This window comes from Sarcophilus harrisii, chromosome 2 (assembly GCF_902635505.1).
Source record: "Sarcophilus harrisii chromosome 2, mSarHar1.11, whole genome shotgun sequence".
Classification (NCBI taxonomy): Eukaryota; Metazoa; Chordata; class Mammalia; order Dasyuromorphia; family Dasyuridae; genus Sarcophilus; species Sarcophilus harrisii.
Genome location: NC_045427.1, coordinates 102,065,030 through 102,089,905, shown reverse-complemented (window position 1 = coordinate 102,089,905; position 24,876 = coordinate 102,065,030). Strand labels below are relative to the sequence as shown.

General features: G+C 35.4%; 1 long non-coding RNA gene across 1 annotated transcript in view; it reads right to left on the bottom strand.

Annotated features, from left to right (window-relative positions):
• Positions 1–24,876, bottom strand: part of LOC116421374 — a 128,160-nt gene that overhangs the window by 72,575 nt on the left and 30,709 nt on the right. Inside the window, exon 2 of the long non-coding RNA XR_004231714.1 lies at positions 15,189–15,362. This is a non-coding gene — a long non-coding RNA (uncharacterized LOC116421374). The remainder of the gene's footprint in view (positions 1–15,188; positions 15,363–24,876) is intronic.

The window sequence follows — 24,876 nt, the reverse complement described above, 5'->3', positions numbered from 1 at the left end:
AAGGGAGTACTGCTTTAGTTCATTGCTATCAGTGCCAAGGAAACATGCAGTTCTCTAACCTCTAGTACAATGTACCCATAAGGTACCAGGCATCAAAGCATATTAAAAGATATTAACTGCATATTTGCTTATGAACAAGATAAAAAGCTGTAGGGCCTCCAGCTTCTCAAGCTGTGAGTGGAACAGCTTTGCAATTTGCCTGCAAAACTGCATTTTGATCTTAATGAATATAAAATGGCTGCCATTAAAAGTAAAACAGATTATTTCAGGTCTTCCAGGGCCCATAGCTCTTTGGCGGTCTTGGAGGGCCACTATGATCTTTCATTAAAATCTCACAGCAGGGCTCCCTCACCAGCAAATCAAGCCTTGCAGTCTAGGAGATTGGCTACATTTAAAAGTAATTTTCAGAAATCTACACAGATTTTCAATTTGGTAATGAAAGCCATAAGAGAATGCAGGCAACGTTTTGTCGAATATTGTTACTAATCCCGCGCTCACATTCGTTAGAAATTACACTGCCCCGTAACTATCACACTGTTGGCGGCCTGCCACGCCGGCTCCACTGTAATCCTCATTTGTTAATGGGTAGCATGTGCTAATTGTTGTCAGCCCCCTCTCCTGCCACGGCATCCCGCATCCCTCTCCCAACAGCAGCTTGGACCTGCTCGGAGGTGTTTGCTGCCTTGCGTGCGGCTGGTCCAGCTCAGCGCCCAAAGCTGAACTCTGCCCAAGGAACAGGTAGAACGGCTAGAAAGAACAAGAGAGAGTCATCCTACTTAGAAGGCTCGAGGGTTGGCTGTTCGCTGCCGGTTTTGACCCCCGTCAAATCGAAGTTTCCCCAAATCCCCTCGCCCTCCAAATATTAATCTCCTCCCCGATATGCTCTACACTAAATCTGAGGACAAGGGAGGGAAACTCACTAGAATTGTAATGTAAAATGAGAGATGTGGTTTACTGTAAGCAGAGTTGAAAGGTATGAATAGTAAAAATGATCTTATCTCCTTATTCAAAGCTAGAGAGAAGATCACATCTAAAACCAGAAATGGATTGTAGGCAGCTGAGAAACTAGCTTTCAAAGGAAAAGTTTGACTCTTTGAACTCCCTTCCCTGGGAGGTGGGTAGCTACACTGCCCTCACGTGGATAATCCTGTAGTGGAAATCCTCTTGGCCCTTAATAATCTAATTCCTAGAGACAGGGTTAGGGGTGGCAGAGGAAAACCCTCTTGTGGGAATGGTCCCAAATCCAGCATCCTTAGGTATGAGTTGGGCAGATGTCTCAGCGAATGAAAGTAAAAGCTCTCAAAGACACAAAACAATTATGAATGAAAATATGATTATGTAGAACAGATTTTATATAATGCATTCTAAGCCAGTTTTTTTTTTTTTAATAGAATGTTTGAACTGGGTGAAGAGTTTTTTTTCTTTTCTTTTTTTTTCTTTCTGAGATCCTAGGAAAGAAAGTACCAGTTTACATTTCCTTTCAGGAAAATACAACCAATAAGGGCTATTTACCCGGCATCTTTAAGTAAAAGCATTTTCCTGTACTAAAACTGCAAAGAATTCTTTTCGAGCTCATACCCGATTGGATAGTCAATTAATTTTGCCGATGAGTATAAAATAACCTGTCTATTTAACAGGAGAATAAGAGACAATAAGAATGTATATGCAAAAGATGTTATTTTTAGATCGCAAATATTGGCTACTTCTGGTTAAATACAATGCTTCTTTGCACTCCACCCAGCCTCTCCTCCCCTTGTCCTTTTCCTCCCTCTCTCTTCAGCAACACCAAAAGGAATTTCTTTTGAGTATCCGGACTCTGTCCCTTTGACATACAAAAAGTGAAGGTTTTTAATTGGTGACAATGCCTTATGATTTTAAGGGAATGACACAGGGATACCTAATAAGATGCCACTACTAATGTTCATTAGACATTAAGGAGGAAAACTCTGGCCAATTTCTCTGTCTGAGGCCTCGGGAGACTTACCAGGTACAAACAACCTGGTAAGCAATTTTGAATCTATCCAACCTGTAGTTGCTCCTTTAATTGCAGAAAACATTCATATGGCATGCTAGATTTTTGTTTTTTAAGCCCCAGAGTGACACTGTAGGAAATTCTACTGAGTCTTCCTGAACTTGGAAGTCTGAGAGTTCTTTTCTTTCACCTTCCTTCAATTGTTCTCCTATTTCTCTGAAAAACTCTATGTGCCTTTTAACAACTATATACTGCATGCTCTCTCAAGCTTATTATGGGGTATGGCTTGTGCAAAGTTGTGGGCAGAGTGGGTAGCACATTATCAATTCTGACTGTTAAGGACTGGAATAAAATAAATAATTTCATTTAACTAATTGCTGGAAGGGCAAACAATGTCACAGGTCACAGAGTATAAGTAACATAATTAGGCTTTAGATAATCCAGTTAAATTTTACTAGTTATATTAAAGGGTAATTATTTATTTACTTCATTCTAGTATTATGGTTCTTTCGAGCATTCTCCAAACTTAGATTTTAGGAATGACAACCAGGAAATAAAAATATATGTAGATAAATGCTTTCATTAGAAGATATCAAGTGCATGATAAAATATTTTATGTCCCTTTTGAAGTGGCTTAATTGAAATTTTCAAATAGTATTTTTATTGCTTATATTGAATTTTCTACTGTGGCATTATAATAAGAAAGAATTTGGGTCTGCTATTTACAAATTGCAGAGAGGATTTTTTTTTTTTTTTGTAAATCCATCAAAGCTTGATTTTAAAAATAAAAAGACATATTGAAGAAAGTATTTCGTGACTATTTTTGGATGCTTATGCATGCTATTTTGTACTTATAAGGAAATTTTTTTATGATTGGAGAAATTAAACTGTGGAAACCCTGAGTAGCTTGAAAATCCCTCTTTCAACTTAACGATGTTACAGGGAAGAGACCTTGGTCAAAGCAACCACCCATGCTCCCTTGTACCTCACTGGAAAGATCTAGGAAATTCGTCTTATTGTTCCAAGTTGCATAAGGTTGCCTGCTAGATAACTGGTGATTGAAAGTATAGAAGAATGCTATCTCACTTGTGGTCCATAATAATAAGATTCAAAATGGCTCAAAACTTTCTAAATCTCTCTGTTGAACTGCCAGAACTGGAACAAAAATCTTACAGGAGAATTTCCCCTGACAAATATTATGTGCTTGCCCAAATGGCCCAAGTTCTTGAAGGTCTAATTGCTAGCTACCTTCTGCCATTCTCTTCCCTTTTCTAAGCACAGGCTAGTGACTAGCACTCCTGAGAATGAACTGGCCATACCTAATAAAAAGCAAGCTCTGGGGCATTGCTGCAGTTCCTGAGCAAGCACATCACAGTGATGGATATGTGCTTGTATGTGAACGAATTGGAGTATTACTGAAAGAAAACTTTCTTTAACTTTATCAATCCCAAGTTGAAAGTTCTTGACTTCTATTGTTCAGACAGTAGAGGCTTAGAGATAGACCTCATCAACATCTTCTGAAGAAGGAAAGGATTCAGTAAAAGCAGAACAACCTGCAACTAGAGCTCTGTGGTGAGAGGGGCTGCAGAGATAAATCAGATCTTGATGAATTCCCCAACATACTCATATTATTTACCCATCAAATAACATACAACTAAATTCATCCAAAATGTCCTCAAATAATGCAGTTTAAAATAACCTAGAAGGAAGGTTTTGTCTAACAAAAAATTTTCTTAGGCTCCAAGGTACGCTTCATATATCTACTGTACCTTACAATGGACTTATTTTCTCTTTATAACATGGAGTATTTGAATTGTAACACTCTACTCATATCCACTTCTCTTCAAGGATCAATGATTTTATGGGTTTGGGTATGGGTACTCCATTCACCAGCACTGAATGGGATAACTATATCAATCAGAAGACCACCTTAGGAACCCCTTGTAAGTGAACAATTTATTGACCTACAATCAATCGGGGAGTGAACATCTTTGAACATGTTGGTCCTCAACAACATATATACCATTAGTTTCTGGGCCTGTACTTAAAGTATTTATAGCCATTTAAAACCTACCAGACTTTGTGATTTTTTGCCAGAGCTTTAAGAATCAAAGTTACCTCCCACCATGGTGCATCAGAGTAGGTCTTTAATGGAGTACACTTATATATACTTCAATTTCAATACTTCTGTTGATATATTAGTATAATTTGAACATTACTATATAGGCAGGCCCAATTTATAAGCCAGTTATTATCAAAACTCAGTCTGTTGTTCAGAACTTGATATTTTTCTCTATATAGTGTTATATATTGTGGCTCAGTTTTCTGTCTAGTCCATAAAAATCTATATAACCCTTAGTACAGATGTATTGTAATGTTAATACTAAAAAAACAGAATTCTGAAGTGGGAAAGAAGAAAAAAAGGAAATCTTGATTTCTTTTTCTTTTCCTGGGCATGTTGGCAAAAAGAAGGTTATAACTTCATTTTTTTGTGCCCACCTCCCAACTCCTCTTGTACCTCTTTAGATACCCCTTCAGTGTCCAGTTTTATTTGGATGAAAAATCTTCTACTTGAGGGGTCTTTTCTAGGATTGCTCCTGCATCAAACAAACCCTCCAGGAAACAAAATTACCTAATCCCTACTTGCTCATCATCTTACTTGTCTCCCACCCTAGTCAAATCTGTGATTTCTTCAGTGAAGTTGATTTTGGATAGATGTGAGTATATACAAACTCTAGCTAAGCCAGCATCTAATATAATGGCAAAAGAGAAATTGATTTTTCAATATCTCATTCTAGACTCTGTCCTTTTTAGTATATCCTAAGGATAACGGGGCTCATATCTCCTAAACAATGATAGGGATTACACAGTGATTTTATTGATATAGGAAAGTCATGGATAAGGAAACTCTTTTCTGGTGCAACTATCATTTTAGTGAGTTGTATAAGTTGTAAATTTCATTATCAGATAATATTTCTTTCTTTCTTTCTTTCTTTCTTTCTTTCTTTCTTTCGGGGGTTATCCACATAACATAGCACTAGTCATGGAGGTGAGAAGACCTGAGTTCGAAACCAGATTCAGACACTAGCTGTGTGGTCCTGGATAAGTAATAACCTATCTCTGCCTCAGTTTCTCTCAACATAAAATGGTGGTGATTATAGCACCTCTTTCCCAGGGTGGTTATGAGAATCAGATGAAATAGTATTTGAACAGTACTTTAGAACAGTACAGTGTCTGATGCAGAAAATATTTCATAAATGCTTATTTCCTTTTTTCTTCCCTTCCTTTCATTCTTTCTCCCTCCCTCCCTTTCTCTTCTCCCTCTCTTCATTATTTCCTTCCTCTATTGATCCCTTCCTTTTCCCATTCTTACTTTCATTCTTTCCTCCCTTTCTTCTTTCCTTGTTCTTTCCCTCTTCATCCCTTCTTTTTTCCCTTGCTCCTTTTCTTCTTTCCTTCCCTCCTTCTCTTTCTCTCTACTATTTTTTCTCTCCTTTTTTCTTTCCTTCCCTCCCTTCCTTTCTCCCTTCTTCCTTCCCTGCCTTTTCTCCCTTCCTTCTTCCTTCATTCTATCCCTCCTTCTTTCTTTCCTTCTCTCCCTCCCTCCTTCCCTTCCTTCCTTTTTTCCTTCCTTTCTTTCTTCCTTCTTTCCTTCTGCTTTCCCATGCTAAGAACTTAAATGACTTAGGTTCACATGGTCAATATGAGGCTGACAGGGGCTCGAACTAAGGTTTTCCTGGTTCAGAGGCCAGTTCTTTATTCAGCATATCAGGCTGTTTCATCTAGTTAAAGAAATTAGCGATAATTGCCAATATCATATCATATTAGCAGAGGCTAACAGGAGAAAGAGAGGAGCATCCAAGCTGGCTGGTTAAAGACATTATTCCCAGGACTCCAGTGGCTAACAGATGTTGGAATCAAGTAATTCATAGGGAAAAATTCCATAAAAAGCTATAGAATAATAATCAGGATAACACACATTTCAATCGTGCTTTACTATCTGCATGGGCCTTTGCTTTCATTATTCTTGCAAGACAGATAATATGAGTATAATTTTCCTTCTTTTACAGATGAGAAAACTGAGGCTTAGGAAGTATCACAGTTTGTAGGATTTAAAACTGGAACAAAGCTTAGAAATCACATAATCCAACATTCCTTTTTTTTTTTTTTTTTTAGATTAAGAAAGAGAAATTGAGACAAGCCAAAAGCAATCAGCAGTCAGAATTTGGACAGTCTTAAGATTCAAAATCTAGGATATTTTTCCCCCCACTTCCCTTAGCTACAATAGGTAGGTTTTTTGTTTTTTGTTTTTTGTTTTTTACTTTACCATGCTGTAGCCCTGGATGGAATAAACTGTCCTTGGTCATATGACATATATTGGACTTGGATCTTGGACTCAGGTCCCTTGGCTCAATGTTTCATGTTCTTTCAATTTTAGCACACTGTGTCTTTTATTTTGATATTTAGGAAATATGGATATTAATGATCTGCTATTTGTTTAAAACTGACTGATACAGTTATCATGCTGCTTGAAATCCCATCTTATTTCTATTCCATCCAACTAGCACCCTCGAGGTACCCAATCCTTCCATTAATTTGTGAATGCAGCACTGAAACTGATAGGAGAAAGGCAACATCATTAAAAAAAAAGTACCTAGGAAGACTCCTGGAGCATAAATCTACAAACTCTCTTACTTCATGGACTTCTGTAGTAGTAAGAAGTAGACCACAGAATACAACTAACATAAACATGGAGTAGTACAAATTAGCTATTGCAGAAACTAGAAAGATAATCTAATTCTAGTTCAGTTTGATAGTACCTAATTTTCTGGATCATTCCAAAAATATTACAACTTTGGTTACTAAAGAACAAAAACCTTCTTCCCTAACCTGAACTGCTTACTCCTTATTCCTAATATACTTGAGTCCTATCATGTGGTATGAAACTTTATAATTAATAAAGTTGCTTTCATCTTAAACTTTACTGTCATTTTCTCCTATCATTTTGGCATCCACTAACACCAAACTCTCTCCTGATAATACTGTTTCTCTGGATGTCTAATACTATTCAATAATGTCTCTACTTCCTCTCATATTTTCTCACTCATTTGATATGGTAGGTGTCATAATATTCCTTGATTTTTATGGCCATTTCCTTTACCATGATAATTTATCAACTTCTCTTTTTTGTATAAAGATTAGAATCTTTGGGTAATTATAGGCATTAGGATTCTTAAAAATGTCTCTTTTACATGTGCAAGAATTAGCAACTCTTTTTGTGATAACAAATAATTGGAAAATGAGTAGATGCCCATTAATTGGGGAATGGCTGAATAAGTTATGGAACATGAAGGTAATGGAATATTATTGTTCTATAAAAATGATGAAGCTGATTATAGAAAGGCTCAGAAAGCTTTACATAAACTGATGCTGAGGGAAACAAGCAGGAACAGAAATACATTGCACACAAAAACAGCAAGAATGTGTGATAATCAACTGTGAAAGACTTGGTTCTTCTCAGTGGTTCAGTGATCCAAAGCAATTCCAATAATTTTTGGACAGAAAATGCTATTTGCATGCAGAAAAAGAGTTATAGAGATTGAATATAAATCAACACATGCTATGTTAAGTTCTTCTTGTTTTTGTTTTTCTCTCTCATGAGTTTTCCCTGTTCTGATTTTTCTCTCCCAACATGATTCATAAAGCAATATGTATTAAAATAAATAAATTAATTTTTTAAAAGTCAGAAAAAATGTCTGTCTTTACTCATGTTCATGATTGGCTGTCTTGCTTTCTAATCTAAAATATGAACTTTTTATCTACTTTAATTTTTCCCCAATCTAGATATGTTTTTATTTATTCTTGGGAAATATGATTTATCTACCTATCTATTTATGTATTGATATTTACACAAATATATGTATATGTACATTTATGCCTCAGTCTATTATCTATTTGTACATATGTCAGCACAATTATTTGAACAGATTTTCTGTGTAGAAAGGGTCTTCATGATACATTTAGTTCACAAAATATTGAATTACCCAACTTTTTAATAAAAAACTTTTTAATAAAAAACGCTAGTGAAAGCTACCATTAGACTAACACTCAAGGCAGCCTACCGCAGTTTGGGATAACTATAATTGTTAAGGTTTTCCTTAGATGAGGTCCAAATATGCCTCTTCCCCACTTTGGAATTTAGAAGACAAGCATCTTTGTCTTTGTTTCAGTAATACATCTATGAGTTTATCAATAAAAGTAATTGCTCCACTGATGCATTTCATAACACATCCATAACCTCTCAATCCTTGCAATTCTAATCCATATATTTCCATAATTCTTGCTTAAAGGATATACCAAAAATCATCTGACTTCCTCTTGTTCTTTAAATATACCTAGGCAGGAGTCAATTTTTTGGCATAGCAAATTCTTATTTTAATAATTCAAGAGAGCTCCCAATTTAAAAGAATCTTATGATGAGTACTTTTGAAAAGTTACCATTCATAAACTTATATTTTATAAATATGGATTTTCATATATATTTGTCCAAGGAAAGCTAAGCCATCCATGTAATTTATTTTGTCATATATCTAGTAACAATACAACAGTGTGAGAAGAGGTCAAATTTAAACACCAATATTCCTACACTCTGTTCTAGTTTCCAAACAATTAGTAAATAAATCTTTTCCCATTTAATGCTCCCAGATGCTTTCTTGGGCCTTTTATTTCACTGGGTGTTAAACCATACTATGTAACGAGATGAGAAAGAAGGTTATGCTCTAAGATACCACTACACACCTGTCAGATTGGCTAAGATGACAGGAAAAAATAATGATGATTGTTGGAGGGGATGCGGGAAAACTGGGACATTGATGCATTGTTGGTGGAGTTGTGAACGAATCCAACCATTTTGGAGAGTAGTTTGGAACTATGCTCAAAAAGTTATCAAACTGTGCATACCCTTTGATCCAGCAGTGTTACTACTGGGATTATATCCCAAAGAGATTATAAAGAAGGGAAAGGGACCTGTATGTGCACGAATGTTTGTGGCAGCCCTTTTTGTAGTGGCTAAAAACTGGAAACTGAATGGATGTCCATCAGTTGGAGAATGGCTGAATAAATTGTGGTATATGAATATTATGGAATATTACTGTTCTGTAAGAAATGACCAACAGGATGATTTCAGAAAGGCCTGGAGAGACTTACACGAACTGATGCTGAGTGAAATGAGCAGGACCAGGAGATCATTATATACTTCAACAACAATACTATGATGACCAGTTCTGATGGACCAGGCCATCCTCAGCAATGAGATCAACCAAATCATTTCCAATGGAGCAGTAATGAACTGAACCAGCTATGCCCAGAAAAAGAACTCTGGGAGATGACTAAAAACCATTACATTGAATTCCCAATCCCTATATTTATGCACACCTGCATTTTTTGATTTCCTTCACAAGCTAATTGTACAATATTTCAGAGTCTGATTCTTTTTGTACAGCAAAATAACATTTTGGTCATGTATACTTATTGTGTATCTAATTTATATTTTAATATATTTAACATCTACTGGTCATCCTGCCATCTAGGGGAGGGGGTGGGGGGGGGGGTAAGAGGTGAAAAATTGGAACAAGAGGTTTGGCAATTGTTAATGCTGTAAAGTTACCCATGCATATATCCTGTAAATAAAAGGCTATTAAAAAAAATAAAATTAAAAAAAAAAAAAAGAGAAAGAAGGTTATGGTGGGAAAAGGATGTCATTGGAGGACTAAGACAGCTAGAATTTAAATTTATCTATATGAAGAAGATGAAAATTAACCAGAAAGAAGTTATCCTTGTGTCAGAAAATGACAAAATAGTCACCATGAGACAATGGAAAACAGAGCACTTATAAGATCAAAGTGACTGAAGCTTAGTCAACATAGTACACTGAATTGTTACCAAACTTCTTCTACAAGTGTGATATCATTCTAAAGCTTGAAAACTTGATATTCATCAGTTAATAATAATTACTTGTCTGTTGCAATTTTAGATTATGTGGTTATAGTACTTAGCTTTCTATGAGAAGAAACCTTTCTACTTCTCTGAAGAAGTACGTTTTTTCAGGGTTTTTGTTTGTTTGTTTTCATTATATAGGCTACTTTCCTGAACTTTTTTCCCTTCTGTTTATTACAAGGAATTTTTCTCTGGAAAGGTCTTAGAGGTAAAATATAGCAGGGAATATAGATCTCTTAAAAAATATGGTACCATAAATATATAAATAATGAAGTGATTTTTTTTTAAATAATAACTGTTAATTTGGTAATTTTTCTTTATTATTCTCATTCTCTAGATATGTAAACTGAGACTTAGTTTGAGGTAAGAATCTACTAGTCTTTTATTTTAACCAACTAGTCTTGCTAAGTAGGTGCTAAGTCACGCTACTAAAGAAGTGTAGATCAGCTAGGTGGCAATGGCTGAGATACTGGGTTTGGAATTAGGAACTCAGATAGCCTCAGAAACTTATTAGCTGTGTGAACTTGGTATATCACTCAATCCTATTTGTCTCAATTCCTCATCTGTAAAATGAGTTGGAGAAGGAAATGGCAAATCACTCAGTCCAGTGTCTTTGCCCAAATGTAGTCACCAAGAATTGGATGTGTTTTGCTGAAGGAACTAAGTGATTTGTCAGTGGTTACATAGTTAATGCATGTCAGAATCAAAGTTTAAACCCATCTCCTGACTACAAGACCACCATGTGATATTATCGCACATATTTATTAATTATTATTATGGTTTATTATTATTATTAAACATATCTGGAGTTTCATAAATATTTATTAAGTTAAAATAATAATAAAATCATTAATTTAGAATTGCAAAGGATCTCTGAGATCATCTAATCTAACCTACTCATATAATAGACAAAGAAAGTGAGGTCCACAGTGGATGAGTGATTTGCATATAGTCACTGAAAGCTGGGATTTGAGTCTAGGTTTTTGCACTCCCAATCTTTCCACCATACCATGCTGCTTCAGTGAATTTCTTGACTTTACTAGATCCAAAGCCTTGACAAAACAGGATAAAGTTGAGGAGTTCATAGGTAAAAGTTTTAGCATGGATACAAGACTAAGCAAATAAATCCAGTCTCTTGTCCAACTTTTAGCCCTCAATCTTTCCCAGGACAGGCTGAGGGTTTTCCAACTTTATTGTTCTTCAAAGAGAAAAATCACTCCCTATTATCTCTCCGTTGCCACTTTTTTTTTTCCTTTTTGATCAAGGTGACTTATAAACAGCTGCAATAAAAATGATGATTTTTTCCCCCCATGATGGTATTCTCAGTAATGTCTCAGGGAAAGCAGAGAGGCCAAAAGATACGTGACATTCACAGATTTTGGCCCTGGAGCCACAGAGACCACACTAGCAATTTCTTCATTTGACCAAAATGAATGGTCATCACAAAAACAAATGTAACTTTGGTATCACTGATTTGGCTGAGACAGCTTAGGGGCTTGAACTTAATAGACTTCCTCTGACAGATTAGGATCTTCCAGCGGGCCTGCATCATCCTGTCACAACAGATAGCCAAGTCCAAACCACAGGCATGGGACTGCCCTTGATCCATAACCTTAGAATACAAAATAACTGGCTAAAGAATGTAATAAGACTCCCAAGGAAATACCTTTGAAGACAGTATTCATTTTGCTTGGTGGTCTTTTACTGAAGACAATTAAGCGTTAAGAACTGATTGATGCTTAAATAAAATGCCTAAGAGTAAAAGCACATTTTTATATTCCAAAGGCCCAAGTAAAGCCATGTCTAAGAAGGGATTAACTACTATCAGATGATATTACTACTGGATTAATGGTGTTTTGCATTCACTATATTTATATTAAAAAAAAAAGAAAAGGGATCTCTTTTAAGGAGGATATAAGTGATTTCTATAAAACCTAAAAGCTAAAAGAAAACTCATTTAAAAAAAAGAAAGATGAGGGCTATAGCATTCTCTTCATTTATAAATCATTAATTGAAATTATTTTTTTTCTTTCAGTGTTTGCAAAGAGGCCTTAAACTTTAAGTAAATTGTTTTGATGATACTAAAAATCTATAGATATCATACATCTTGGATGCCACAAAAGAGTGTAGGGGGAAGACAAAGAGAGAGGGAGGAGGAGAGATAGAGGGAGAGACAGACACAGACAGAGATAGAGAGACAGTGACAGAAAGACAGAGACAGAGACAGAAAGACAGAGAGACAGAGACTGACACAGACAGACAGACAGACACACACAGAGAGAGAAAGAGAGAGAGAGAGAGAGAGAGAGAGAGAGAGAGAGAGAGAGAGAGGAGTCTTGTATTGATATTTTATATTCCAGTGGGTATTTTAAACCATTTTTATTTTAGACAATTGTTTTTGTAATAGATATACTAAGGGTGATCATTTTATTTTATTGCTAGTCATTGCTGACTGAAATATTTTGCCAGATGAAAGTAATTACCATAACTATATTACTTTTCTAACCTGTTCTGTCTATTGGATCTGAGATATTCATGGTGTGAAATTTTATTCTCCTCTGGAAAAAAAAAGTTAGATGGTTTTCTGCTCTGACCTTAATTATGGAAAGCCCATACAACAAGTGTTATGATGTGTGTGTTTTCCCCCCATCGATATTCTTTAGATCTAAAAAAGGTTACAAGAAAACTCTAACCTTGGTGAAGAAATGTAAAGATGAGAAAATTGAATAGTGTAATAGCAGATGTTGGTCTTGAAAACAAGGAAAACCATCTACCTATAGTATAGCCCCAACTAAAGATTTAGAGAAATATAATACATTTTAAAAATACTACTAAAAATAAAAACTCATATCATGGAAGGAAAAAAAGAAAAAAGAAAGAAAGAAAGAAAGAGAGAGAAAGAGAGAGAGAAGGAAAGAAAGAAAGAAAGAAAGCAAGGAAGGAAGGAAGGAAGGAAGGAAGGAAGGAAGGAAGAAAGAAAGAAAGAAAGAAAGAAAGAAAGAAAGAAAGAAAGAAAGAAAGAAAGAAAGAAAGAAAGAAAGAAAGAAAGAAAGAAAGAAAAAAGAAAGAAAGAAAAAAGAAAGAAAGAAAGAATGGAAAGAAGCAAGGAAGGAAGGAAGGAAGGAAGGGAAAGAAAGAAACTAATTGGTTGATAGAGGAAAGACTATTTCCCAGGGTCACACATGGATTGTATCAGCCTATTTATACCCATGTGTGGCTCAGGTCCTTTTCTTTAGAAATCAACCTTCCAGACCCAGGACCATTGCATTTCAGGGTTTTAATTTGGATTCATAGTCCAGCAGAGAATGTGGGTGTGGATTATAACATGCCCGTTAAATTCTTCCTTCACCCACCAAGTTAATCACATGGCAGATCCTGCATGAGCTTCAGGTCCCAAAGTAGGATAGCTAGATGGGATTGCTGCAGTGGTCCTAGAAGCATCAATTATAACAGCAGGGCAAGGGATATGATAGCAGTTTCAGGAATAAGAGGAAGCAAGAGAGGTTTTTGCTTTTTTTTTTTTTTTTTTTCCTTTACTTGGTTTCCTTTATCAAACTACAATTCCCTCAACCCCCCTCCCCCAACTCCCACCCCTGGTGGATGATTTCTTCTCATGAAAGGAATCCAAATCTCTGTAGGGATTTGGTATTGATCACAGGAGAAGGTAGGAAACAACTCATTTCGGCTGTCAAATCCAGAGAAAAGCCATGCTTTCAATGAAACGTGTCACGCATTTTTGTTCCTGACTTGAACTTTTTTCAGTGATCAAAGGCATTGGGCCAGATTCTCACCCATAGTATAAAAACAAAAAACAAAAAAACCCCAAAAAACAAAACAAAACAAAAATAATACAACATTGCCACCAACTTATGTGGCTTGTGACTATAGCTAATAATCATACCTGGAATGCTAATGTTTGAAAAAAAATTAAATGACAATTTTCTCTCTCCTAGGAAGAAAGTGGGGGAGGGAGAGGAAGAAGACATTGTTGGTCTGGGTCAATTTCCTGAAAATACTTGCTTTCACCCAGTATTGGAATTTTGCCATTGTTGTTGCCAAGAGCTCCAAGATCTGTTTTTGCTTCTAGAAAAAAAAGGGGAATTTAATGCTAAGCCAGTCAGAAAGAAGCTACTTTAGATCAGAAGGAACTCTGGAAATAAAGTCACCTGGGGAACACCATCCTGCGTCAAGGTCAGAGAAATCACAAGGACAAATGCCCAAATACCTCTCAGGATAGAATGGGAAAATTCTACATTGAATGTGAGATTACTCAACAGCAATGAGACATCATTTCTATTAAGTGACTAGAGGTGAATTTATATATTCAGCAAAATGAAGCAGTTGTCCCAAAGTCCACATTGTTTGAGGGATCCCAAGATTCTGTTTTGTTTTGTTTTGTTTTTTTAAGTGCATTAGAAATAATTATTCTTGTTTGTTCTTCATTCTGGAAGAGCACCATGACATCAGGGACCTGATGGCTTTAGACACATATTAGCTGACTGGGCTTGCTTCACTTTCCTTATCTGTAAAATGAGCTGGAGAAGGAAATGGCAAACTACTATAATTCCATTATATTTGCTAAGAAAATCCCAAATTGGGTCAACAAAGAGTGAGACATGACTGAATAATTACTATAACACTGGAAGGAGCACCTGATGGATTTGTTGTCCTATAGTATTATCTACTGTTAATCTTTCCCTATAGGTAAATACCAAGACTCTGATTTTATAAGAAATCTTCCAGCTTTATCTGGTGATATAGCAGATAAAATGACAGCCCTACAATCAGGACATGAGTTTAAATCTCATCTGAGATACTTAGTAACTGAGTGACCACCGGGGAAAGTCACTAAATCCTATTTACCTCAGTTTCCTTGGTTGTAGAATGATCTGGAGAAGAAAATGGCAAAGGACTCCAGCATCTTTGGCAAGAAAACCCCCAAGGACACCACAAAACAATGAAACTTTGTCTAGGTCATCTCACAATTGTTTTAATCAGGAGGAATTAAAAGACTAATTCAGTTGTATATAAAACAAACCATTCAAATACAATCAGTATAAGATTCCAGTAAGTCTTCAGTATCCACCTAGTTTGGTAAAGCACAATCATGAATGAAACTTACTTGCATGCTTCTATTATATTCTATTTAAAAAGGAAAAACAAAAACAAAAAAAAGAAAAGTCCAGAAGGAAAACCAGTGAGTCTCCAATCCAAATCCCACCTGAAATTATCCTTTAGGCATTCCAGAGCCGCTGGCCAGGCAGTCCTTTCTCTCTCTCAATCTCTCTCTTTCTCTTTGCATACCAGATCACCTGTTTTTGTCCAGATTTTCCTTTCCTAGATGAAGAGCAGACATCATTTCTTCTCTTTCACTTGAGACAGAAGTTGGTTATTTCTAAGAAAAGGGGAAAAAATCAAAACAACAAAATAGAGTCTTTTAGGGGAAATAAATTAAGATTACAAAGTATAGAATCAAAAAGTATTGCTATAATGCACAAAGGATAAATAATAACAAAATTAGTTAGCATATATGTAGCACTTTAAAGTTTGTAAAGCACTTTATTCCTTTAATTCCCATATTCATTATTCTGATTTTAACTTAGGCAGATTTGAAAGAGACTTGCCCACAGTTATACAGCTAGTATCTGAAGCTGCATTTGAACTCAGTTTTTTCCTGACTCCAGTTCTAGTATTCTAGCCACTTCAACGAATAGTATACTACAATAACTCTACGCTGTCCATATAGGAACTGGCACAGTTTCCTGGTCAAACTAACCTTCAGACCCATTAGGCTATTAGGTTTGATGGACTCTCTTGAGAGTACAATACAGCATATGTTTAGGATCAGTATAACAGCAGCCAGATTTTAAAATTTAAAAGAGAACAAGAGTCCAAAGGGTGGGAGTATAAACCAATTCTTCCAGAATTTGGAAGTAAAAAGGAGAGAAAGGGAATGATAGCTAGAGGAGGCAGCAAGGTCAAGTAGAAGATTCATTTAATTACAAATTATTTGATTGTTAAGATAATTGGTATATTTTTTCTACATCTTACCTCAATCAACTAAAATATATTATTAGGACCATTTCTGAACTGTCCTCGAAATTATAAAATGCATTTAAAAATCTTCAACAAAATGATAAAAGTTCATCAGCAGCCTTCGGTACTCACTAGATCGTGATTTAGGGATGGAAGGAATGCCCAAGGTCATCTACTCTGGCCCTCTCATTTAGCAGTAGAAGAAACTGAGTTATAGAGATATCAAAACTCTCAAGTAGTAAAGGGCATAGGGAGGATTTGAAACCAGGGCCTCTGATTCCAAATCTAGCACATTCTGCACTGGACCACAAATTAGCCCCAGAGCATCCAGTATTCCCAAACAGCCTCCCAACCAAATACTAACTGGGCCCAAATTTCCTTCGTTTCCCAGATCAGAGGGAGGCAGAATATCACAGAAGATAAAGGGCTGGGAATAAAATCAGGAAGACCAGGGTTCAAATACTGTCTCAGATATTAGAAGATATGGACCTGGAGGTGAATCATTTACCTCACTCTGGTTTTTTTTTTTTTTTTTTTATCTTTAAAATAAGGACTAAATAGATTGTCTCCAAATTGTCTTCTTTCTCAAATTCTATATTCTGAAGCCACAATACAAACAACACCATATTGGGCATTTTAAGCGAACCCTAGATTTTTCCAGATAAGACAAAAATAAAAGGTTGTTGTGTTTGTTTTTTTAAATGAATGATTTTCTAGCATCTTCCCCTGTATTGAACAATGCTTGGTGTATATACAAGAAAAATAATTGTCGAAGATATTAATCTTCTCTATCTATCCTTAGAATAACTTACCTATTGGCACTCTGCTGGAGAAATCCTATCAATGTTATTTGTAGGGGGGAAAAGATAAAATAAGATTTTTTATAAAGAATAATTAGGTAGGATAATATAATAATAAGTGGAATACACAATAAGGATATATACTAAAATATATGCCTTGTGCAATATAGAACTGGTGTTTCAGGAGATTAACAATTATGATCACCGGTCCTCTTCTGTTTCTGTAATACTCCACACAATCTTTTTTAAATTACTTTATTAACCTTTCCTCCTAGCACAGAAGTGCCCGATTATAGATAATATTTCAAAATCATCTGAGGTGTAAGTGTGTTTGATTTGCTCAGTAATTATTTGTCTACTTTATTACATTGGCCAAGCACACAAGCTCCTTGACCAGCTTTATTTCAAGTCCAGTTAAGAATAGGGTCATATCATTTTGTGGATCACTCCCTTTGGGCCCCCACGCACATGAAATTTTCATATTGGAATCGGTATGGTGCATGGTAACATCGTCCATTTTAAACGTGCAGAAATCATCCTGTGCTCTATCATTAAAGGTTTAAGGCCCTGTGCATAATGGGAAGGTTGTTATTCACATGTAAGGGAAAGGTGTTTATTCACTGCATGACTGAGACCCAGCCCATTTACATCTGGGCATGCAAATTCCCTCTTCTGAAGTCCAAAGGGATGTCTCACCCACCATACCCAGTCTCTGTGGAGTGCCTACCGCACTGCCTTGCCAATTTGTTCCTAGTGGCTCACCATTCTTGCTATTGAGATGGCAGCTTTAGCCCTTTCTGTCATGTATGCAAATCCCTGCTAAGCAAATGGTGATGGGGAGGAAGAGATCAAAAAGGCCGTCCTTTGCACAAGGGCCTGAAGAAGTGCAGCTAAGCCTGGAAATCACACTGTGCTAGGCAGCGGGAAAGTTTGCCTGTTCTAACTTTACAACTTGGGGGCAAATGAAACTGATATTTACATGTTTTTAAAGATGAAAATGCAATGAGATGAAACCCAGTACACAGTTTATTCCTGAGGGCCACCACCAGGATAAAAGCAGAAAGCCCCAGGACTTTGTTTACTGTCCACAATCAACAAATCCTGCAATCTCCATATGGAGCAGGTTTCCAGGGCTCTGTTAGTAATACTGTAGAGTGCTGGTCAGCTCAGTCACCCATAGAATTACAGTGTAGGGTATGGATGCCAGGATTTGAGACCCAAACCGAGCATAAAAAAACACAAAGTAAAATTCAGTGTCAGCACAAAGTTGACAGCGAATGATTATAACAGCTTCGAAGCTTGAAAAAGAGTGTAAATAACTAGGATCCCCTGCGGGCTCACTCAGCCTGCATACATAACAACTGTGATGGACAGCCGCTATGGTAAAATCGGGGAAAAAAGTCACTGCAAAGATGCAAAAATTCCTCCTGCAACCAGTCTTAACTGTCACCTTTCTGACTAAATCAGCTACTTCATACAGGAGGCAAAGCAGTGTATGTAAGCTGCTCACTTAGAAGACCCATTGCTCCTTTAGCTAGAAAACAGAAATTTTAATTACCATTTCCTCACTGGTTATCAAGGTGCTGCAACCCATTGCTTTCTGAACTTTCCTAAATCACATCTCTCTGTGATTTGGTCCAAGGATTCTCTCATCCACTATAGCACAGCTACTTTGTGGGAACACAACTCTGGCTCATTTAGAATATATTAGAGATTAAAAAAAAAAAATAACAAAGACCAAGCAGGAAAATGAGGCTTTTAAAAATCACATTACTAATATACCAGTACAATGTGAAATTATTTTTCCCTTGTTCCAGCTCTACATATATATAAAGCATGTACCCCAAAAATGGCTTTCAAGGCCTAGACAATGACAAAAATATACAAGTCAAAGCAGAGAACATCTCAAATGATCAAACAACTTTGTGATTTAGGGGAAAAAAACAACAGTCAGAGTTCCTTCTTATAATGTTATAAAGGGGAATATAAAAAATAGGTGAAATGGTGAATGTACACCAAGTACCTCTTTCCTTTCCTAATTCAATTATGAGATAATTAATCAATTAGCAAATGATCCCATTTTCTTGTATTATTATTCCTTGTAGAAATTTCATCTCCAAATGAAATAGCAAGTCAGTTGGATTGAAACTTTGCCCTTCAAACACATTGGTCTTATTTATCTGAATTGAGCAGATGCCTTGCATTGCTAGCCTATTGTAACTGGACTGTTTGCTATTAGAACCAGAGTACGATTTAAGCTAAACAGAAGAACATAAATATGACAACCTATAGACATTCATGATGATCAACTGTGTTATATCATAGCCAGACATTACTACTTATCCATATAGGAAAAGAGGGGAAAAAAAAATACACATGACATTGTTAAAAGGAGGGTTACAGTCACTTGAAGGAAAGGTGAAGACTGGAAGTTACAAAGCTATTTGCTCTAGAGTTTCAAAATGCCATGTAAATCCACTTAATAGATTCAGCTTTTTTCCCATCTTTTCTTAGCATGTTCAAACTCTCCCCATTACATTATCTCTTCTACATTATACCTAAGATATCTTTCAAAAGAGAATGATTTTCCATCTAGGGTTTACCTGATCATCCAATGAAGTGCCACCAAGGAGAATGAGTGACAAAACTCTAAAATCAAAAACTAATCTGCTTTTTCCCACTCAGATATTGGTCCAAAGAAGGCACTTGCCTTGGTATACCTGTCATGGTATACCCCCAATTAATGAAATCATAGAGAAGATCACATGCTATAATTAAGCTAGGTGCCTAAAAGCACAATGACTATCCCATCAGCCAATTTAACTGTCAATGTCAAATCTGAAATCTTGAATTCAACTCCTCAGTTATATATTGAGAGCCTACTGTGTGTCCCTGCTTCTCTCTTTTTAACCAATGTGTGAATAAACACGAAGATGATCATATATTGTCCTCACCAGTCATGATGTCACAATTTCAGTATTGATACATTATAACTAGATCTAAGGTGATTGATCACCTAAAACATAAATCAGATGATGTTTGGTAATAGGCCTGATTTTCTATATGATGGAACTACATGAAGCTTTAAATAAAATCATACACACACACACACACACACACACACATGCACTTCAGGTACACAAACAGTAGAAATCCCTAATATACAATTACTTTTGGGAAGGTCCTTAGACAACCATAGATTAGTACCAAATCTAGCCAGAGCCATAAGAATCCAAAAGTTATCAGGAAACTACTTCTCCCTAATCCTCTTTTTCTAGAAAATAGATATAGTATTTTTAATGTAAAAACAGGTATTTTTTTTTAACTTAAAAGTAATGTTAAAACTTAGTCAATATGAAAATTAGCTTGCAATCACCAAGCATGAAATCTTTTCTTTCTGTACAGAAAAACAAAAACAAACCTCAACAACTGATGGTCTTTTCATCTTTCTCCCAGAAAATGGCCAAATGCACAGAGATACACGCTACTTGTTAGCTGTTCTGGGTGAAGCTGGATTTGTAGGATCACAGAAATAAAAAGCCAAACAGTGGATATTGGGGACGTTATTTCTTAGCAGAATTAGCATAACCCTCCACATCAGAATATTAAAATTTAACAAGGATTTCAAAATGTCCTCATATCATCGGCAGAGTCATGTCACCGATTTTTTTTTTATTGGTCCAGCAGACTAGGTGTAATTGTATCAATATTTTAGTATTTGATGCATATGGCCTTTGATACATTGCTTGCATTAATGAAAGCACCAATATTCAATTGCCAATGAAATAATCACATACTCTAGATCTTTATTATATCATGCATTATTTAATTACAATAATCAGAACCCTTTCCAAGGTAAAACAAGATTAAAAAGGGTTTGTTTTATTGGATCTATATATTTGATTTAAACTTTACATGTTAGCTTTACATTAAGAATTTATAAAGCATCAATTCAAATGGTGATATTACAAGAGTTTATTCCTTTTGTAATTAGTGCAGTACTCTTAAAGTACTCTGGCTACGAGAGATAATATTTCAGTATTTTAATGAGCTTTTTAAGTATAATTGATGTAACAATCATCGAATTACACATTTCTACCTGAAGAATAATGAAGGAAACATTTTAATGAGAAATTTAATCATTATTAGCAAATGATCTACCAAACTGCCATTTGCTGACATTTAAAAGCTTAATAGCAGAAAACGGTTATTTTCCAATGTCTGTGTCAACACCAGTAGTGATTACTTCTAAGTAACTCTGATTTTCCGGGTTAACTTTCAGCCTTGCAGTGGTTCATTGTAAATTTGAGAAAAACTTTCTTTAACCCATAGTTGTCAGCTCCTTCCAGAAACTATGGGGCTTGACACTTAGAGTGCTAATTTAAATAAATTAGCCCCTTTTCCAGCCTTCAGCAGTTTTCAGAATAAAAGGGCCCTTTCCTGTGAGTATTCATGCTTGCATCAGCTTGATTCTGATGAATGCCCTGCAAGCTCCCTGATAGCACCTCACACAGAGAGATCTTAGAATGATGTCAACAAGGACTTCTGAAGTTCTTGTATTTAAAGAGCTTTGGCATCCATCTTTGGACCAATGGCTCATAGTTACCTAAGTGTGGAGCTTGTCAACTTTTAGAGTGGTTTCACTTTGGGATTTGAAGAATTCTCCATGTCTATGGGGAAAAAGCAGGCAGGGGAGGGGGGGTAAAGAATAAGGACATATGAATCTTCACCATCCTCTTAAAGATGATGTGAACATTCAAAATAATTATGCATACCATATGTATATACAGACATCTATATATTTATATATAGATGTCTGCATATATCTACTTTTAAATAGATAGATTTTTTTTTGTTCTTGTTTACTTTTTTCAGTCATATCTGATTCTTTATCAACCTCTGTGTTTTCTTGGGGAAAATACTAGAGTGGTTTCCATTTCCTTCTTCAGTTCATTTTATAGATAAGTAAACTAAGGCACATAGGGTTAAGTGACTTGCACAGGGTCACACAGCTTCTAAATATCTGAGACCAGATTTGAACTCAGGAACATGAGTCTTCCTAACTCCAAGCCTGGCATTATGTCCCCCATACCACCTAGCTGCTCATATATGTATTTATCATACATTAAATATACACATTTATCCATTCATGTATGCATATATCCAGATAATATAAATATGTATACATATATGTGCATAAATACATATATGTATATAGTATATGAAATACTTTTCTAAAGGGGAAATGTGATGTGATGATGTAGATTTTTACCAATATTGTATTATCATAGGTAACATCCTTAAAGTGAAAGGTGAAGTCAAAAAGCCACTCATTCAGTCATTTTGCTTTTTTTTTTTTTTTTTTATTTAAGAATTAACAATGGTTGACCAACATCTCAGCCAAAAGTTTGGGTCACTTATATTGAATTATCATTTACAAGTGATGCAGAATTTACTTCCTATCCTGAATAAGGAGTATCACTATAAATTGTGTTGTATATCTCTTATTCAATATAACAGTATTGTATCCATTAGAACTTTCCTAAAGGGAAGACATATAAATGGATGCAACGTGAAATACCAATGACTATGACAGTGTAAATGGAAATAAATAATAACAACAGTAACAGAACTGAACATCGTGGAATTATACTGACTATGCTAAATCCCAAAGAAGAGATAGGAAAAATGAACCCCTCCTTCTTTGCAGAGATGGGGGACTAAATCTTCATATGTTCCACATACTGTTACATTCAGTTTGAATATTGATTAATTTTCCTAAAGTACTTTATTTTGTTGTTATTATTATTGTTGTTGTTTTGAGATTGGAGCTCTTTATTTTTCCCAGACTGGAAGAACAATGGCCATTAATTTATCAAAACACACTATTATCAAAGTACTGAAGCTTTGATCTGCTTTGTGTATAGCCGGTACTGGTTTATTCTTCCCTATACAGACTATTCTCCCCTCAGGGGCTCATAATATTAGTGTTGGAGTTGGTGTGAACATCCAAGTGGCTGCAGTTCAGAACTCCTATTCAGCATATGCACCAGCTTTAATATCCCCAGTATCAGGGATTATAGGACTTGACCCACCAACCTAGCCACTGTGTTTGTTTTTATTCTTTACTCCTCCTCTATTTTTTATTCTTTAAAACAGGAGATGGCTCTCTGAGAAAGGGAGAATGGAAGGAAATATAAATGTGTTAAAAATCTCTCTATATACCTACATACATATCTATATATGAATATGATATAAAAACAAAATATATTAATAAAAATCATAAAAAGAAAGTCTTTATAGACCATATTTCATTTAAGATGTAATTACAAAGGTCCATAGTATTCTTGGAAATTTGTGAATGGTAATTTCCATCTTTGTATCTCAAGCACCTAACAATGGTGCATGAATCTACTTGACATTTTAAATATTATTTGATTAATACCAGTAGTTGGCACTAGTTGGCTAACTAGATGACTAATTGATTGTCTAATTAATACTAGAACATCAGATTACCTATATATAAGAGAACTCAAATTAAAAGAAAGATTGAGTGAATGTTGAGAGAGAAAAAGACTAGGCAGGGTTAGTAGAGCATTTAAAGAACCATGGAGACTTTTACTCATCATATTTTTTAAAAGAAAATGTTGGGGGGCAGTGAGATTACATAGTGGATAGAGTAGTGGTCCTGGAATCAGGAGGACCTGAGTTCAAATCTAACCTCAGACACTTATTTAAAAATGAAAAAGATGAAAGCTAGAAAAGATATTAAAACAAGTAATAGAATAAAGAGAATTCTAGAAAGTCAACAAATATTTTCTAAATGTGCCAGAAATTATATTGCCTCAAGGCAGATACATTCTAATGAAAAACAAACAAACAAACAAACAAACATGTAAAAAGAAATTGAAGAGGGAGTGGGACATGGTAAAGAAGGAAGAAAAGACAGTCAGTAGTAGTTAGAGAAAAAATGAAGGAATGGGTATGGATAGCCTGGATGTTTCCTCAAAAAATGGAGATTCTGGAAGGAATAAAAAAATTCTTAGTTATCAATATTTAATAAATTTTCTTCACCCTATGACCTCTGTTATTGGCCTACTAAAGACTCTAATTCCTTAAGTTACAAAAAATGCAAACTTTTTGTTCCCAGTATAATATAATTGAATTCATTTAAAGGGTAGGGGTACAAAAATAAAAACCGTTAAGGTTAACGGGATCTCCTAGTATCTAGGTCAACTTTGTTTACTATGATGGTCAATGGGTAGTTGCTCCAGGGCAAAAATGGTCAAAATCACCAGCAAGGGAAACCTTGCTATTAAAAAGAAGAAAATTCTCATCAGATTTTTTTTTTAAAGTGTAATAAGTTATGTGGAATTTTGCATTTCTATCATTTAAATTAAGTTTCTTGGTGTGGGAGCACTGTGAGTTTTGAGAAAACACAGTATAAAATTCTGAATCTTATTTCAAATAAAGAATTTATTTCATCCCAAAAAAATATTGTCCCTATACATAGCTTGAAAAGAAGCATTGACGTCTTCTGAGCTGCAAATAACTTATCTATGAAGAATACATATGTATATATCTATATATACCATATATATTTTTATATACACTATATATTTTTAATTTACCTGTCTTTGGTCATACTATTTTCCTCATTTAAAAAGCCCTTCTCCTTCTTCTCATTTAGTTTTCCCTACCACATCAATCCTAAATGATTGTTTTCAAATCAAATCCTGGAGAAAAGGAAAGAAATGAAGAAGGGAAGAAGAAAGGAAGGAAGGAAAGAAGGTGATAGAGAGGGAGGTAGGGAAAAAGGTAGAGTAAGCAGTTACAAAGTTCCAAGAATTAGGTATAGAAATACAAAAGCAAAGATAGTTCCTGAAGTAGTTTACCCTCCACTGGAGGAGTGGTATACACCATGCACAAGTTACATATTTATGAATAGTGATATATGTGTTTATATATGTGTGTGTCTATGTATGTCAGATCAGTGGTGATGGCCATACTGATCTGATAATGGTTTAGGAGTTAGAAAGAACATGTGTGTGTGCAGCGGTGGGTTGGAATGGA